Genomic DNA, 21,031 nt, shown 5'->3' on the forward strand with positions numbered 1-21,031 from the left:
CGTACCTGTACTGGCAGGAAAAAGAAGCAATTTGGAGGTCCCTGTACAAACTGGCTCTATTTTACCTGAGTTGCCCCCCCTCCAGTGTGTACTCCGAAAGAGTGTTTAGTGCAGCCGGGAACCTTGTCAGCGAAAGGCGTAGGAGGTTGCTTCCACAAAATGTGGAGAAGATGATGTTCATAAAATGAATTATCAACTCTTCCAGGGAGACCAGCCTCCAGAACGTACAGAGGGACCTGTGGTTGTGGATTCCAGCGGGGACGAATTAATACTCTGTGAGGATGAGGATGTACACAACACTGAAGAGGGTGAGGAATCGGTGGATGAGGAGGATGAGGACGACATCTTGCCTCCGTAGAGCCAGTTTGTGCAGGGACAGATTAATTGCCAGCTTGTTTTGTGGGGGCCCAAACGAACCAATCATTTCAGCCACAGTCGTGTGGCAGACCCTGGCGCTGAAATGTTTGGTTTGTTAAAGTGTGCATGTCCTGTTTATACAACATATTCCAAGGACAATTCCATCTTGCACCTCTTTTTTTTCTTTGCATTATGTATAGTTTGGGGCCTAGTTTTTCAAACTGCCATCCTGTCTGCCACTGCAGTGTCAATCCTAGATGGACCACGTGTTTGTGCCGCCCACTCGTATCTCTTAGCATAGTCATCCAGCTACCTCGGTGCAACCTTTTGGACATAAAAACACTATTGTGAGGTGTGAGGTGTTCAGAATAGACTGGAAATGAGTGAAAATTAAGGTTATTGAGGTTAATAATAGCATAGGAGCAGAAAAACCCACAAATTCTGTGATTTTAGCTGTTTTTATGCTTTTTTTCAAAAAAATACAGATCCAAAACACAAAACCCAGAACCCAAAAAACGGAAGGGTGGTTTTGGCAAAACCAATCCAGATCCAAAACACGAAGAAAGATCCAGATCCAAAACCAAAACACAAAACACGAAAAGTGGCCGGTGCACACCCCTAATTGTAACCCTATAGTATAAGGGAGATGCAGAAATCATTTTCTGAGATGTCTCTCAATCAGTTCCACTTTCAATTTACAGGTAATTTCTGTACAAAATGTAAGTAAGACTCTGACATTTTTTCTTGTGTCAACACGTATAGGGTTGGACTACCCCCAATACGGGACTCTTTGCACAAGCATAGGCAAATGCAAGGGGTTTTCCGTCTGCCTGGACCCCCCCTCCCCAGCTCACACCATGACCACAATAGAAATAGTAATGTAATAGAATTTTACTAGTGCTGCATGTTCTTCTCAGTATCACAAATGAAATAATTAGCACCACCCAGTGTGGGACTGGGACAAGAAGGGCCCACCGGGGGAATGCAATTCTAGGGGCCCATGCTTAAGGGGATTGGTCTCCCACCAGCGAGGTGTGGCCAGCCACCACAGATTAATAGCATGTTGATCAGTGGTCCTGCTCCACCTCGTGACTGACCATCTAGTAGAGTAACAATCTATATTTTGAGGTCTGGAACTTGACACCTAGAGGAGGAGGGTGGGCCCACAGGCAGTGGGGCCCACCAGGGATTTCCCCTGTACCTCTGTGGGCCAGTCCAACCCTGGCACCACCTGTAGATCTTTAAACAGTCAGTAATAAATAACCTGTGCACCAACTAGGAGATCTGTAAAACATGCACTGTTAGGGATGTGCTGCTATAGAGCTCAATATGTACATATATGTCCAGGGCAGTGCTAGGTTCTTCTGCTGCTCCCAGACTCCTGGACTTGCTCCCATGCTCTGAAATGGAGCCCACATCTAAAATAAAAACATTCAGCTCAGACAGGATGGCCCTACTGCCGCATCTTATGGCTTATTGTGATCGCTGGTCCTGTATATGCTGGAATTATGACACACAATATACTTTGTATGTAACATATTAAAGCTGGTTAAGTGCTAATTCTACCCTCTTCATGGACTGGCCACACTCACTCTAAAATCAATCATTTGAAACCCCCCTCTAGAAATCCTGCATTTGCCACTGACAAGCATATACATACATACATATATACAGCACATATATATACATATATACAACGCACACCCACTGCCCGCCTCAAAGCACAGCTCCACTCTCAGTACAGCACCCTTCATTCATCGCAGTACAGCACCCCAGGCTTTCCACTCACAGGACACTGCTATAACTAAAGAAGAAGAAAGGAACAGTTTTAGGGGAAAAGCCCTACCCTCACATCAGAAGGCATTCTATAGGGCACATTCTCCCCTCACAGTACAGCATCCCAGGCTCACACCTCAAAGCACCCCTCTCCCTTCACTGCACAACACCTCTCACCCAGCACAAGACTCCTTACGCCCAGCAACACAGCACCCCTCACCTAGCACCCCTCTCCCAGCAGCACAGCACCCCTCAGCCAGCAGCACAACACCCCTCAGGCAGCATCACAGCACCCCTCACCCAGCAGCACAGCACCCCCATCCAGCCTTCCTCTCTCAGCACAACACCCCTTACTCAGCACCACACCACCCCTCACCCACCAATACAGCACAGATCCGAGCAAAGCACCCATTTCAGAACCCTTCTGCCAGTGCAGCACCCAGGGCTGGTGCAAGGTTTCTTGGCACCCTAGGCATTTCTTCAGCCTTACGCCCCCCCTCCCCACACACACACAAACCCTCGATAGCTACACAAGCCCTTATACAGTGTCCCCCTATGCAGTAGCCCCAGAAGTAGTCCCCCTTATGCAGTGTCCCCAGTAGTGGTCCCCCCCATGCACGTCCCTCAATATAGTGCCCCTTATACAGTGCCCTCAGTAGTGCCCCTTATACAGTGCCCCTATTAGTGGCCCCCCTATGCAGTGTCCCCAGTAGTAGTCCCCCACCTATGCCGTGCCCCCAGTAGTAGTCCCCCATCCTATGCAGTGCCCCTCATATAATGCCCCCAGTAGAAACCCTCCCTATGCCCCCAGTAGTGGTCCCCCTGATGCAGTGCTCCCAATAGTAGTCCCCCCCCCAGCAGTGCCCCCAATAGTAATCCCCCCAGTAGCAGACCTCCCCCAGCAGTGCCCCTAGTAGTAGTCCCCCCCAGCAGTGCCCCAGCAGTAATCCCTCCCTATGCAGTGCCCCAGTAGTGGTCCCACCAGTGCAGTACCCCCAGTAGTAGTAGTACCCCCAGCAATGCCCCCAGTAGCAGTCCCCCCAGCAGTGCCCCTAGTAGTAACCCCCCAAGCAATGCCCCCAGCAGTAGTCCACCCGCTATGTACTGCCCCCAGTAGTAGTCATTACGTCTCTTCCATCACCCACTGTGGGAGCCGGAAAATGGAGCAGCACAGCACCCATCGCCCAGCACAGTACCCCTCACCCAGCCCAGCACCCCTCACCCAGCACCCCCTCCCAGGACAGCACCGCTTTGCAAAGACTCATGGGAGAAGCTGCTGTGACTGGGCATGCGTAGCAGTTCTCCCACAGCCATTTTACTTGTAGAACAGAATGAGCTTCTGCACATGACCCACTTTGCCACTGGCCCTTGGCTTGGGATGCCCTTAGGCGGATTGAGATGCCCTTAGGCATTCCAGATGCCCATAGCCATTTGTCTATAATGCCTATGCCTAGGGCCGGCACTGGGTTTGTGTACAAATCCAAATCAGTCCCAATATTTTTATACTTTATTTTCTAGAATTAGCAGCTAACATTGAATGTTAGTGTATTGCAATAGTTGGCATATGATTAAGCAGAAGCTAAATAGAATATAGATTACACATCTATATCACGTAGTGCTTCGATTTCAGTATCATGTAGTACTACCAAAATATGAAATGCATTGCAAATTAGTTTTGGGTCATAACAAGAGACATTCAATTGGAAAGAATAATTATGACACCACCTAAGTGACTTAAGCTTTGGGAAATACTTAATGTATCTATATTAATAAATTATAGATCACTTAGAGAAGTACGCACAACATTAGTGTACTGTACTGTATAATTCTACTAACCCATAGGAGCAAGGACTTGGATGATTTTTAAAAAGGAACACACTATAACAATACACAGAAGACTACAATTGTGCTGAAATGTTAGTTACATAACATTATCATAAATTCACTTTATATTAATTTAAAAAATGGCTCTGTTGTGTTTATTTCTTATTTTAAAAATGGTCCTTGATAAAAATGAGGTCACTATATTTCCATGATGACCCAATCATGGCTCGGGCATGCATATGTACGTCACACATGGTGTGTACCCTGGCTTTAAATGTGTGCATTGTGCACATGAAGTGTGACGTGAAATGCATGCGCCTCAGCGTTGGAACGGGACAAAAGAGGAACGTGACTGGTTAAGTATAACTACAGTGGAGGTGGCGGGATGGGAGGGGGCAGGAGGGGAGGGGTGACCCGACACATGCCGGGTCCATTTACTAATAATTATATAAAATGTACTACTAAGCTTTTTTATTCTTTTTTGGTGGTTCAGCTTGTGACTTAAATCTCTTATGAGGTTTCAAAATCTCAAACTAATAAAATACATTAAATACTTGAATATATTTTAACAATTCTATCTTCATAATATGATTATACTGTATTATGATCTGATTTTTTTTTCTCAACATTTTTTAGATGTATGTATTTATATTTGTACCACAATGTCTACCTTATGAGAAGGCGGTGTGTGTTTCAAATATTTTTTGAAAATGTGTTTTATGGGATTTTCAACAGACACTCTGGGGTAAATTTACAAAAGTGAGAGTTTTTAGAAGTGAGTTTTAAAAGTGATGTTGCCCATAGCAACCTATCAGATTCTACTTAACATTTAACTAGCACCTTCTAGAAGATAATAGCTAGAATCTGCTAGGTTGCTATGGGCAACATCACTTTTAAAACTCACTTCTAAAAACTTTCACTTTAGTAAATTTACCCCTAAAAATACATGATGTAAAAAGTAAGGGAATATATAGAGGAATTACACAATTATATAAATTGACAATAACAGCAGTAGTGAAGGTCAAATAAACACCAGCAATAGAACCTTTAGACCAGACTTGAGTACATCAAACTTGGATAATTGGTCGATATTGTGCATCAAGATTCACAACAACATAAAAGTGATATGAACAACTGTGGTAGTATGCTAATCCATTGCGTTCACAATGCCATACGCAGCACTACATAAGGACGCCCACCATACACATCCGTAAACTTAACAAGACTGTGAAACCATCGGTACTATCGAGTACCATCGCAGCCTCACGCACACATGCACAAGCCCTGACCTTACTCAGAAATTGCTAACTTCCACGCATGCTATCAGGCTTCAGGCTGCGTAGGACATCGCAGTGGATAATTTATGCATGCCAATGCAACGGCGTTGAAACGCACTGGCACGCCTGCATTCGCCTGACCACCCCCTGTAAATGCAGTTCTCCTTTCAATCACTCTGCGTTGGGTATGTGTAGTTACTGCAATCACAGTCCCGATCACAATGACTAGTTTGCGCATGCGCAATGGGATGCATACATATGCGCAGTATGCAGCAATCGGCCGATTGTGTGCGTAATCGTTGTTGCGTACAGTAGTGAAACAGGCCCAAAGTTACAAAATCTCTTCATCTTTGAGCAGTCCCAGAAGTTGTGAGAAAAAAGTGCTATCTGTGCCCTGCATTTGGGTCACTGACCTGTCTCGTCCACCGCCATATGCATACGTTGGTCCTGGGCAATATAAGTCCTATGTACAGTACTAAAATATACTTCCTGAACACTGGTAGAAGAGAGATATTTCAAGGGGAGTTCCATTTCAGTTAGCGCTTCTATAGAAATAACGCTATCAGGAAAATCTCTAGACCAGATATCATGTAGCGGACACCACAGTTTGGTATTATCAATAGAAAATAGGCCCCAGTAGATATTTAGTCTTATATGAGACAAAGAAAACAAATGACAGAAAAGAAACTAAAACATTATCATCATCCACTAAGCAAATGGGAGAAGAGATGGAGGTTACATATTGTTGCACTTGCAGAAACATAAAAAATTGAATGAGGTAAGCCATATTTGTCTTTTAAAGCCTGGAAAGTGAGAAGAATACCTCCAGGATGAAACAAATCTTTGATCGCTATAATCCTCTTCCTCCTCCAATCTCTATATGTAACATTATCAAGCGCTGGAGGGAAACAAGGATTCCCACATAGAGGAATATATTTAGACAAAGTTTGGTTACTAGAAAGAATTTTATGTATCCTGACGCAAGAAAGATATGTGTCTCTAAATAACAAATTGGACTTTACTATAGCAGGTAAACATTTCTGTGGGGGTATGTAAGAAAGAACTAAAAGCAGGGGTTAAAGTGGGCAGGAACGGGGTGGAACTGAGTTCCGTCACCTCTAATGGTAGGTGGAACTAGTTCCACCTCCACCAATTCCCTCCACAGAAGTCCCACAGACAGAGAGCCACTCACTATCTGCCTAGGGAGGCTCAATTTCTTCAGAGAACCAGCATATAGGTAAGGAAAGAATCGAGCAAGGGCAATACATAGTGGTTGCAAAAAAACATTGGACATCCAAGTGACATAGACTAGTTTGTGGGGACCCCATAATAAAACTCAGAGGCACAGCAGAAAAATAACACTGATGATATAGAACATTTTTTTTTCTTTTTAAGTGATCTAACATTGTAGTCTCAGCAGCAGCTGATGGCAGGAGCGCTAAAAAAAGCACCTAAAATGTATTTCACACTGTCATAGCCCCTAAAGCTGTGGGTGTGTGGTGTTTTGGCCTGTCAGACTAGCATGGCAGGGGGGGGGGAGGGGGGTGATGAGTAGGCGGCAGGAGAGATGAGTTCCACCACCTCGCCAGGACCACTTTAAGCCCTGACTAAAAGTATAAAGGGAAACTAAAGATTCCTCTAAAGGCAGGTTCTTATACATTGAATGTGACAATACTCAATCAGATATGTACCACAAAAACACTGCATGTATGAATATTCTAATATTCGGAAAAGGAAGTCTACCTCCGCTCTGTTTTAAATGCAGATTTAGGAATCTGGGGCTTTTTTCCCTGATCATAAAAATTTCCTTCCGCTAATTTTTTAATTATTTACCCACACTTCTGATTTAACTATTGTCTATACAAGATTTAATTTGGTTTATCTCTTATTTTCTAATTTTTAATAATAATAATAATAATAATAATAATAATAATTTTATTTATATAGCGCTTTTCTCCCATAGGACTCAAAGTCACTTTACAGACATCAGAAAACATGGTACATTGTACAAGGATTTGGTGTTGCAAAAAAATAGAAAACCACACCAAGATAATTAAAATCAACCAAAACCTAGAGAGCACAATAAGCATATTGCAGGGTTGATGCAGACATTTTGGGAAATAACTTCCATGGGTTATATATTCCACCCTCAAAGGTACCAAATGAGGCAGCCATCTTGGGCGCTCTACGTAGGATTACCCTGGGTGGAATAAGTTACGCCTAGAAGAGATGACACAAAATGGGTGGTTGCAGCGTCCTAACGCTAGGAGTAGGGTCCCAACATAATAGTCAGGTCCATGTATTATTCATCCCATCCACGAGTGTACCAGGTGAGGCAGCCATGGTGGGTGCACTACGAAGGTTGCACTGTGGGTGATAAACCATACGAGGACCCAAGGCATATATGGGAAAACTGACACATGTGTGGCAGTATGATATACACTTTGTGAATAGATCCACATGATGTACATCCTGCCCATGGAGGATGCACTTCAGTGGATGTATAGCACACCAGTATATCATACAGTGGATGTATAGCACACCAGTATAGCATACAGTGGATGTATAGCACACCAGTATAGCATACAGTGGATGTATAGCACACCAGTATAGCATACAGTGGATGTATAGCACACCAGTATAGCATACAGTGGATGTATAGCACACCAGTATAGCATACAGTGGATGTATAGCACACCAGTATAGCATACAGTGGATGTATAGCACACCAGTATAGCATACAGTGGATATATAGCACACCAGCATAGCATACAGTGGATGTAAAGCACACCAGTATAGCATACAGTGGATGTATAGCACACCAGCATAGCATACAGTGGATGTATAGCACACCAGCATAGCATACAGTGGATATATAGCACACCAGCATAGCATACAGTGGATGTAAAGCACACCAGTATAGCATACAGTGGATGTATAGCACACCAGCATAGCATACAGTGGATGTATAGCACACCAGTATAGCATACAGTGGATGTATAGCACACCAGTATAGCACACAGTGGATGTATAGCACACCAGCATAGCATACAGTGGATGTATAGCACACCAGTATAGCATACAGTGGATGTATAGCACATCAGTATAGCATACAGTGGATGTATAGCACATCAGTATAGCATACAGTGGATGTATAGCACACCAGTATAGCATACAGTGGATGTATAGCACATCAGTATAGCATACAGTGGATGTAAAGCACATCAGTATAGCATACAGTGGATGTATAGCACATCAGTATAGCATACAGTGGATGTAAAGCACACGAGTATAGCATACAGTGGATGTATAGCACACCAGTATAGCATACAGTGGATGTATAGCACACCAGCATAGCATACAGTGGATGTATAGCACACCAGTATAGCATACAGTGGATGTATAGCACATCAGTATAGCATACAGTGGATGTAAAGCACATCAGTATAGCATACAGTGGATGTATAGCACATCAGTATAGCATACAGTGGATGTAAAGCACACGAGTATAGCATACAGTGGATGTATAGCACACCAGAATAGCATACAGTGGATGTATAGCACACCAGTATAGCATACAGCATACAGTGGGGTGGGAGTACATTTTACAAAACAGGGAATTGTAAATACAGCATATAGTGCTGCAGTTCGGGTATGAGATTTACAGGTGACTGAAACATTTGAAATATGAAATGCACTGAATGAATAGATTCACGTGTTTGTTCATCCTGCTCAAGAATGAACCATCCGAGGCAGCCATCTGGGGCGCACTGCGTAGGTTACATCTGGCAGGGTGTGGAAAAAAAATAAAAAAGAATAAATGGTGACTGCATTTTAAGTTAAAACCATGTTAAACTTAATCAGAAATTTTAAAATAATAGAGTGATCTGCAAAAAGCCACAGTTGTCTCCTTCTCTCAAGAGTGTGGGTTTGTCACATCCAGCAGTTTGTGGAGTTCGATTTGGCTGCAGCATGAGACAGCAGCCGAAACCAGTCTCAGGGGAGTGTAAATGAAGGTGGAGTGGCAGCATTTCTGTGTGTTTGTGAAATTGTTTAAATTTTGGTTAGAAAGTAGTCAAAAGTAAAAATCCAGTTCGAACTCCGGTTCTAACTCCATGCTTCAGATGACATGCTTAAGATGCAGGCTACAGTGGCAGGTCAAGCATGTGTGTGCAGACTTTAAAATGAGTTCCCTTTTGCAGGAGAGGCCAGGTCAGCTGGTACAGTTTGAGCAGTTTGTTCAACAAGCTAATTAATGGTGGGGGAAGATGCAGCCTCACAGTTGGAAAACAAACTTTCAATACAGACTATTCGTGCAATAAAAGGCATCAGATATGGAAGATGGCATTAGTTTACCTGGAAAGAGATGAAAGATGGTATTAAAACTCAGTTCCAGTTCTAACTCCATGCTTCAGATGGCATGCTTAAGATGCAGGCTATAATAATGGCAGGCCAAGCCTGTGTGTGCAGGCTTCAAAATGAGTCCCTTTTTAGTTACTTTTTGCATAACATTTTAGATTCCATACTGTATAAGTGACAAGAACAGTTAAGGCAAATACATAAATGGGCTGATTCTGAGTTGGGAGTAAAGCAAAAAAGAGCAAGTAACTTTGCACCTTGACAAAACCATGTTGCACTGCAGGTGGGGTAGATTTAGATTGTGCAGAATTTATGCCCAACATGTTTTCATTTCACTGTAAAAATAAAGGTGTTTACAATTTGTGGACTACATGCAAAAGCCGCCAGTATTTACCCTGCATGCAAGAAAAATAAATGTATTTGCATTCTCTGCATTGCAGCATGGTTGTAACTGTTCTATAATGAGGCATTCCTACATATCAGTGTGAGTATTGACTTAATTGCAGAGTTGTATATAAAGCCATGTATCACTGGATGATATTTTGAATGACTGAACGATAACGACATCGTTATTGTTCAGTCGTACACTATATCATCCAGTGGATATCTCTCGTCAATGACCAGCGATGCGCTCTCCCGCTGGTCATTGACGACGTCGCTCATTGCCCGAACCTGCTGTCCAACCTGATGATATCGTCAGGTTGTGCAGGTTCAGGGATGAGGGAGGGTGCTGACACTGAACGATATTGTTAACGATATCGATGTGTGTGGCAACACACTAATCGATATCGCTCATGGAGCGAATCGTTTAGTGGATACTCGTTATAAGCATTGAAAATCTTCTTGTTGTTATATAGGTACAAATTTATTAATTATTGGGTTTTAGACCTGATAATTAAAAAATGTTATTGCTATTCACGGCAATAAGAAATTATGTCTGCATTAAGAAACACATTTAGATAAAAGAGTTCCAGTAGTAGCCAATCCATGTGATGTGCAAAGTAAAGCTAATGCGATTGCTTTACTTTCTGCTGTAGGACCCCTTGTGCGTTACTGAGCAAGCAGGTTGATCAGACCACACAAGCATGAATGGCCATTACTGGGGAGGGATCCTACAGATCCCTCTCCTTATAAATTGTGTGATATGTAGCCTATTGGCTACAATTATTAACGCATTAGCTACCAGGGCCAAGCTCCATAATGCAAAGTAAATTTCACAATGTAGAGGCCCCTATAGAGACCTATGGGGACTGCAACCTATAAATCCTGCAGAACTACTGTCATACATACACTGGTTGCTTAAAACATATATTTTCAGGGGATTTTCCACAAAATTTGTTTAATAAAAATGCCCCATAGACTCATAATATGTAATATCAAGTACTTTGGACATGATGCAGAGTTGAGCACAAGTCAGCAGTAACTGCTTATGCATTTCGTGCAGGGGAGAAAAATACACACATTCTACCATATGCTGTGTTGTATGCATTTCTGCAGTCATCCATCGCTTGGTTTCATAGCCATCATCTTCATCATCAGTGATCACTTACACCATCCTTATACCTGGTGCAAAAGATTGTAAAGCAATAATGTCAATAATATTCCTATATTCCATCTGAAAAGGTGCAATTATGCATGTGCACAACTCTGCTTAGTCTCAAGTCTTTCAGAATGTTTTGATTAGGTGTAAAGGACCCGTTAACACCCAGTTACACCCCTACGACTCTGCACTACACGTAATGGCTCCGTAGCATGAGCAGTATGAAATCACTCAAATCCCACTTGAATTTAACTTTTGTGTTCATTCTTCTGTGTGCTTCTGTAAAAAAAAATGAAAGTGCTTTATAAAGATACCTATATGGTGGTGTTTAAGTCATACTTGCTTACTCTCCTGGAACAACTGGGCAAGTTTCCCTGAACCGCCTGCCAATCTGGCAGAAGCATGTGAAAATTCCATTTGAAAATGTAAAATAATGTTTTGTTAGCTTTGAAGAAAAAAAAAAAGAATTAAACTAACATTATACATGTGTTGTTGAATTAAAATAATTTATATATAAAAACACACCCCTCTGAAGAAATCCTCAGCTGGTGTAGAAACGCTTAGGGTTACCAGCTTATTTGCACACCATAGCTGACCGTGTGTGACTGAACTGGAACCTCGAACACGGCTGCTAGTGCCAAAGAAACACTGCTTCCTGCAAACCAACCACATTGGGACCCACACAGATCGGGTGAGTGGTACAGCGCTACCGTTACGGGATGCAGAGATACGGACAGCCTCCTGCACACACAGACACTGCAATATCTGTGCAGTGGCACCGGTTGGGGCATTTCTTTTTCTCCTTTTAGCAACTTAACGGATTAATTATATATGTGCAGTGTGAACATTATCGTATGGAAAAGGATCCAGGGAAATAGCTTTTCCTCGGTGATTGCTATATCACTGCTGGTGGACTTATTTATTTACATTGCAAGTCGCTATAAAAAGCAAGTGACAAAACAATTAAACTAGTCGGACGCGGCTATCTGGCTAAAAAACCTCAAGGATAATTGGATCTTTTATGATTGTACTGCTTTTTATTGTCACACAACAAGGACTGGTGTCAATAGAGGTTTATTGTGGACCTTTTGTAAGATTTGTAACAATCAACTGATACAATGTGTTAATGTGTAAATGTATAACCATCGGTCAGGTTTTTTATTTTTATGTTTTTTTATTATATTTTTTTTAGAAAAGCATTGAGATAGAATGAACGAAACAACTTTTTTTATTTTTTAAATATTTTCAAATGACTATATGGTGCTGTCTTTTTATAACCTGGAGCACAGTTATTTCTTCTTTTTTTCTTTTTCATATATAAAAATATATATTTTCTATGGCTTCCATATTGTCTATATATGTGCGAATCTCTTTTTTGTCCATTTCCCATCTCACCCTTTTTTCTGACTTTTTTATGTCAATACTTCAATGTTCTGTTCTTTATGCTCTATATTTATTTACTCTTTCTGCCTTTATGTTCTCTTCTTCATCTTTCCCTCTGCCTCAATGTCATCTGTATTATTAATGAACAGAAAGGACCACTTTAAGATGTAGCACTCTGGTCTGTTTTACGCGCGTTTTGCTTGAATGGTTCTTAAACATTGAGGATTAAGGGCTGCTCAGGCGTGAAATGCATCAGTGATTTGGGGGTGAGATATTCTCCTCCAAATACCTTGTTTCGAATCATCATTTAAGCCAGTTCTTTGTATTCACTGAGTGCTGCTGTCTTGTCTACTCATTCCCCTTCATTAGTCTTTATTTTGTTTCTCCTCTCCCCATCAGAATTAACATTACAGTACATATGTGTCAACATGCAAAAACAATAATGTTCCATTGACATAATATTGTAACATGGTGACTACAATTCTGTGAATGTATGGATCATTCCTGCTAGAGAGCTAAAGTCTTCACATGTTTCTTAGTAACTTAGTCAGGCACATAACGTGCTAACAGTAATCTCGCTCTCCCACACTGGCTTGCAGCTTTTACCACCTCTATACATTTATACTCTAGAGACTTTTAAACAAATGGAGGATTGGGTTTACTGACATTCTGTTCTTTTTTTTTAATTAACTTGTGAATCTTCCGGATTTATTACCATCTGGAAACATGTGAAAAAGCTTTATTTATGCCATAAATTTGGAATTTCATACACTCTCACACAGCTACATTCCAGATAAGAATCATTAGTATGGTTTACAAATAAAAGTCTACATGCTGATTTCCTGATTGGTTTCATTTTATGGGATACTTATTCTCAAATAGCACTTATGACATAGTGGCTAGGTTGTAGAGTAAATGTAATTCTTTTTGCTGCAATTCAGATACATTATTTTTTAAATTTACAAATTACCGTGACTTCTGTATTTTAAAAAATCTGACTTTAAATAGAAATTCAAATTCACCAAATGTCAGCTTTCATTCACCCTGCTTTTGTCACATCAGCCATTTATAAAATGGGGCAATGGAGGCCCATAAACTATAATTCCTTACCAACGCATAGCACACAGATAATGAATGATCACATGGGGGTATATAACAGAACACCACAGCCAATCAGCAGCTTTATGAGACCCTGTCCTGGCAAGGAGATATCAGTTCCAATATGTATATATACGGTAGTTTTCGTGGCCAGTTTTCTCCAATGATTGGTTAATAGTCCTCTCCAAACATCAGGAAATCCATCACATGTATAAAAGAAAACAAATTTACTGATAGGATATAATACCATAGTCCAGAGATATCAGTTCAGATATGTGAATTTCCAGTACGATAGTTCTCGTGGTCAATTTTCTCCAATGATGATGCTATACTATAAGTACATTTGTTTTCTTTTATATTTGTGATGGGTTTCCTGACATTTGGAGACGACGATTAACCAATCATTGGAGAAAATTGACCGCGAAAACTATCGTATATCCACATATCTGAACTGATATCTTTAGACTGTGGTATTGTATTCTATCAGTGGAGAGCGGCATTTCGTTATTTATTTCTGTATATCTGTATGTTCAGTTTGATAACACCAGAAGAGATTGCAAACTGCTCCTCCCTTGCGCAAAGGTTTTTCAATATTGTATTGTGATTATATTGCATTATTTTGCCTAATGCAAGAAATATTTCTAATATCCCCTATGTTAAACTGGGTAGACACTATAAGATCTATTATCATTTATATCGTTCCAACTCAGATTGGAATGATATATTGTACACATCGTACAGTGTGTATGTCCAATCCGCCGTTCCCGGCTGTTGTTCATCCCATCGTCCCATCTGCTGTACTGCACATCAGATGGGACAATGCAATGAACGATGTGGTACACATTGTGTAGTGTGTACGCAGGACCACTCAACCACACAATATATTAGACCAGTGGTTCTCAAACTTTTTCACTTCACAGCACCCTCAGTGTATCATCAGTTTTTCACGGCACCCTTAGGCCAATGCATGGCGATGTCAAAATCATTAGATGTTCGCAGATAACAGAGAGAGAAGTGATTTTTCTCTACATTATCTGCTTTCATTCCTACTGATGTTGCTTTAAGTGTTAAATAGCGCTGGTTGTTGGAGTGCAGTTTACACTTACCACCTCTGCTTACATCTGTTACTGACTATATTTAGCACTGGTGTGGGATGGAAGGTAGTATTGAGGACCATGGTAATGATATTATTACATTATTATAGATATGTTAACTGAAGATAAAGTGCAAAAGAAAAAAAGTATGAAAGTCTTATGCACTTTATCTCTATTTAAAACATCTATAACCATGTAATAATAACTTTACCATGGTCTGCAATACATCCACCCCACACCAGTGCTAAACATACATTATTTAATTAAACACATAATGATAAAAAAGTAGGGGTAAAATAAATATTAAATTACATATATTACATTTTAATAAACAATAACAACTACACTATCTCAAAACTTCAGACACCCTCTCTGTGACAGAATATCACTAACCTAAGCAGAGGCAAGGAGTCATGTTGTGTGGTGCAGCCTGCAGGAGAAGAAAGGAGTCCAGGAAGTGTAGGATGGGGTGGGGCCATACAGTTCTGACTGTGACTGTCAGTGAGATGAGAGCCAGCAGCAGCAGCACAGCATGGGGCCGGGTATGTATGTAAATGGGCATGGGCTTCTTAGAGAGGCAGTGCACGGCCCAACCAGCTTACTAGCTGAGCTGTCAAACCATCCACCTGCGGCACCCCTGCATAAGTTGGGACTGCTGTATTAGACAATCGTACCTCTGAAGTTTGGCACTGTTCTTCATGATGATTGCATAGTATGTAGAGGAGCAACAATTAATTGTACACAATTTCTGAACACAATATATCGACGACGTGCCATTGTTGGTAAGATTGCATAGTGTGTATATTGTGTGTTCTGAAATTCAGTAAAATTTGGACCATTGTTGCATCTCTTTACATCGTTAGTGATTTCTTCAGTTGTCCCAATATTTAACCATGCTGAAACAGCCATTACCACAAGAGCACAGCAAATTAGAGCCAGAAAAATGTCTTGTTTTTGGGGGGTCTTTTATTTACAATTTGATTTTGTTTGACTTTTTAGAAACTTTTGTAGTCACTTGCTAATTTTGTTTTGTTAGCTTTTTTTTTTCAATATTTAGTGTTTATATATATTAATTTTGTTTCTATAAAAAAGAGGAGTAGGCTTAATGGAATCTGCCTTGGCCTTCAGCCAGATGCTCTCGCAGGCCTAGTTAGTGGTGACTCTAGAATAGATTGTCAGGTTGATTCGGCACCAACTGTTATCAGAGTGTTGTGCAACAGGGATAGGTCACTGGGGTCTGTAACCTATTAACTTGTGGCTCCTGCACTGCATCTGCAGCCTTTTACCAGTATGCTACAGCGGTAGACGTGTCTGGGTTCAGAACACTTGGTGGTATTATATATATCCAGTTGGAAAACAATGCACTGGCATTGGCTGCTGCATCCACAGAGGGAGCAAGGCTGGAGCTCACTCAAGAGCTCCGCCTTCTGGCACCTGCAGTGGGTGATGGGGAGATGTCATGACATCTCTCCCATCAGAGGAACTGACGGCGGCAGGCGCAGGAGTGGGGTTTCAGGTAAGTGTGTTTTTTTTGGTGTGTGTGTTTGTCTTATGTGTAAGGGGCACTGCTGGGGGTACTGCATAGGGGGATCGCTACTGGGGGCACTGTATATGGGGCACTACTGGGGGCACTGTATAAGAGGCACTACTGGGAGCACTGCATAAGGGGGATGACTACTGGGGGCACTGTATAAGGGGCACTGCATAGGGGGACCACTACTGGGGGCACTGTATATGGGGCACTACTGGGTGCACTGTATAAGGGGCACTACTGGGAGCACTGCATAGGGGGACTACTACTGGGGGCAATGCATAGGGGGGACTACTGCTGGGGGCACTGCATAGGAGAGACCACTTCTGGGGGCACTGCATAGGGGGACCACTACTGGGGGTACTGTATAGGTGGACCACTACTGGGGGCACTGTATATAGGGCACTACTGGGGCACTGTGTAAGGGGCACTGCATAGGGGGATCACTACTGGAAGCACTGTATAAGTGGCACTGCATAGGGGGGAGCACTATTGGGAGCACAGCATAGGGGGACTACTACTGGGGGCAATGCATAGGGGGGACTACTGCTGGGGGCACTGCATAGGAGAGACCACTTCTGGGGGCACTGCATAGGGGGACCACTACTGGGGGTACTGTATAGGTGGACCACTACTGGGGGCACTGTATATAGGGCACTACTGGGGGCTCTGTATAAGGTGCACTACTGAGGACACTATATAAGGGGCACTACTGGGGGCACTATATAAGGGGCACTACTGGGGGCACTGCATAGAGGGGACTACTACTGGGGGCACTGCATAGGAGAGACCACTTCTGGGGGCACTGAATAGGGGGACCACTACTGGGAGTACTGTATAGGGGAACCACTACTGGGGGCACTGTATATAGGGCACTACTGGGGGCACTGTATAAGGGGAACTACTGAGGACAGTATATAAGGGGCACTACTGGGGGCACTGTATAGGGGAACCACCACTGGGGGCACTACATAGGAGGGCCCAAAGCATATTCTTGCACCTGGGCCCACCACTCTTTAGCTCCACCACTGCTTTGCTCATAGTTACAAGGAGGACCTTGGTAATGATTGTGATCTGCTGCACATAAGCTGCCTGCAGACCTTTCTCTGCTTTGACCACATCAAACTTTACAGTCTCTCCATCGCCCAGGCTTCATTGATATTTTCTGGGATTGTTCTTTTGAATGGCTGTGTAATGCACAAAGATATCTTGCTTTTTGTGTTCACGATTGATGAACCCATACACACTTTGTACTGTACATGGAGCCAGATTACTTTATCTGAAATTTTCCCTGTGTGGACCAGAGTATCAGCATCTAATAAGGTGGTCAACTCATCCTCGCCTATATGCCATTGTCTGCCATAGCAGGGCCACCATTCTTCAGAGATGGATCTTACTCTTGTAGTTCTCCCAGAGGCTCAGTCTCCATCCTCAGGGTATTGGATTTTAAAGGCTCCGTATAAGTTGCAAACTCATTCTATATGGCCACTCCTATTGCACTGTCAACAAATAGGTTGTCCTGTGAATCAAATTGATTTATTGACATTCTTCAATTCCTCTGAGGTGGTTCCCACCAATCATTGGAGGTTCCTCTTCTCTCCACTCTTTACCTCGGTTCAGATGAGTTGGAGGACTGGTGTATCAGTAAATTGTGCATTCCTTTACGCATTTCCACCATTTCCGCGGTCAACTCTTCTATCTGGCTTTTAAGGATCTGTAAAGGGTCTGTGGCTGGGGTTTGGAGACTCTGTACTGCCAGATCTTTAACATGCTGTGTTTTCCCAAACTTGAGGCAAGTAGTCCCATGAGGGTATAGACATTCTTGGGACCCTGGCATCTCGGGGAAATTATTTTCTCATACAACATTGGGTCCCATGACTTTGATAGCCACCACCTTAAAATCCAGGAATGAATGGTCTGCCAGTTGCATTCTCAACATCCCCAGTTGAGTCTCTACTCCCTCCCAATTAGCTCCTTCAATCAGCTGGGATATAAAAGCTTCATCTGTGTTCCGTATCTCATTATCATCCACTGCTTGGATGGCCATTAATGCCTCCTATAAACAGAAGGCATAGTCACGGAGTGTTTCCTCCAGTTGCTGTTTATGGGTGTAGCATTTAGTCTTTAATTCAGAAATGGACCGCAGTTCAAAAGTAATGGCTAGCAGCTGTAAAATCTGATCTACCTTCTATCTTTCTTCTAAAGACCAAGATGTAACTTCCCTAAGGGCTGATTCTTTAAGTTGCCCTACCAGGATTTTGACTTGCTGCTGTTCACTTAATGGGTTGTTAAATTTGTAAATACCTTTTAATACATTCCTGCCTATAAACCTCTAAGATTCACCTGCCTAGAACCGCTAAGATTCACCTGCCTAGAACCTCTAAGAGAAAACCTGCCTGTACCTTCTAAAACCACAAGATGTCGCTATTTTTATTATACAATTAATGAAATACCGAGACAGTTGAATAGCGGTCCGAAGCGCTAAAGATTATTATTCAGGTAAAAGTACAGATGTTACAACGCTATGATCTAATAATGAGCGCAAATAAATTGTACAAACATTAGGTCATAAGGTACAGTTAAAATACATGAAACGGTTATTAAAGATCAAAATACAATGAGCAATATGAGACAGAGAGAGAGAGAGAGACAGAGAGAGAGAGAGAGAGAGAGAGAGAAAGAGAGACACATTAAAATACAATGAGAGATATATCAATGTCTGCTGAGAGCACATGTTCAAGATGGCTGGTGATGGAGTGTGTGTGTGTGTGTGTGTTTGTTTGTGTGTGAGGGGGGGTTGGGAATGCTTCCTGCCCTATTGTCCAAACCGCATGGTCTACAAACAAACTCCATTATGAAGCTACCTCATTGAAATCTCCCATAATGCCATAGTTAATTAAATATGCAAGCTGAATATCATATGCCAACACATCAGGCAAACACTGCACCATTTAATATTCCAACATGTACCACACAAGCTGATTCCAATATACAACAATACCATCCTACTACAGACCTCATCCAGTAGTCACTAGACCGTGGGGAGGGGGAAGGGCCGAAGCACATGTTTTTCCTTTGTTTGCAAGCCTCATGATCCCTAGGCAAACTCCATCCTGCACCAAGCTGCAACTCCGCAAATCATCCATCAATGACCACAACCGCAACAAAGACAATATACCTATCTGACCCACACAACACCACAACTGGGCAGAATCACAATTTCCCTTGTTCACCCCACATGGAGGCAAGCCATCTCCAACAAACCGCAGACAACATACCCATCTGACTTACACAACACCACACGGCAACCACCCACGACCATTCAAAGCTGCCATCAATTCAACCTCCATGATACAACACTGACACCACCCTATGATCACATTCATGAGTATACAGCACACACAAAGCCCATCTCTCCCAAGCAGAGATACCGTTCAAGCACATGGCAAGGCCCTAACACAGAACACATGGCATCTCAATCAACCAGCATCAATCATTTACAAATATTACAACAACTCCATAATCAATCCCTTTCCTGCATGCTGATAACAGACTATTGTACCCTACAGTGTAGATGAAGAGTACAGATTAGATAACATATCATCTACTGTATGCTAACACAGACTCATGAATATCCTTAGAAAACTACAAACCACACACCATGCTAAGCTAATAACAGATTAACACCAAACATAGCTACAGACACCCAAATAGGCTAAATATTGCACATTTTATACTCAGCTATAACCCAGAGGAACTGAGACCCATTCTTCCATTGTCTTGTCAGGGAGTGAGCCTCTCTCTTCCTTCTAAAATCTGCAAGTGTGTCCCAGTCTGTTTCTCCAAGTGTGTGCATGCTATGGTTCCCACCCCCTTTCACCTGTGAGGTCATCAGAAAGGGAGTATCCTTTTGGTTACCTGAGACTACTGTTAATTAGATTCTACTCTCAGCTAGCTAGTTCTATTGATTAGACTGGAATAACCAGTCCTTTGGACAAAAATGTAAACAGGCCTACACCATGTTATTGTCTTTTGGTAAAGGTTAGAAATCTGTTAAAGGGCATTTATTGGACAATTCCAAATGGATACAAAAGGTCTCCAACCTCCTTTTGTATCCCCCACCTGCAAATCTAAGCTGCTATGGAAAACAACATTTCAAATAGATATTCTCTCTAACATTCATATTTCATAGCCGCATGTTCTGATCTTCATATTGATGTCACCGGAACGCTGTGGAAACAGAGTCGATCAGTACGGTTCCACACACAGTTCAATTGTCATTTACTAAGCCATAGTTACAGAAAACATTTCTTTATATACTGATATTGCGTTTAAACCAAGTAATAATTATCCTTTTTGCGTTACGGGACCATTGCTTTTAAATGTATGTATGTGGGGAAAACACCACTGCTTTGCTGTTGCTCAAATATAAGTCTGTGGTGATTTTAATGTGTTGGGGGAAGATTGTTAAAAAGCTGTTTGTGCTACTATTAGCAACTTTGCACTGTGGATTGTGTACTATGTATTTTTGACAAAATGGTGCTTGTGTAAGCTTTCTTTTCTAAAATGGAGTCTTGCTGCCATTCACAAGATGGAGTCGTGCAGGTTTTCCTGATTGCAAACAGATTCTGTCTTACCCAATTATCCGGTTTTGACAGTCCACCCTTTGATAGCCAATCAAGCGCTATCACAACCTGTTCTGAATCTGTTTAGCCATGCATGAAAATATACCATTCAATGTTATTATGGTATGACACAGTGTGGTCATTTGAACCATTCAGATAATGCGTCT

This window comes from Taudactylus pleione, unplaced genomic scaffold, assembly GCF_031769625.1.
Source record: "Taudactylus pleione unplaced genomic scaffold, aTauple2 ptg000202l, whole genome shotgun sequence".
NCBI classification, from domain to species: domain Eukaryota; kingdom Metazoa; phylum Chordata; class Amphibia; order Anura; family Myobatrachidae; genus Taudactylus; species Taudactylus pleione.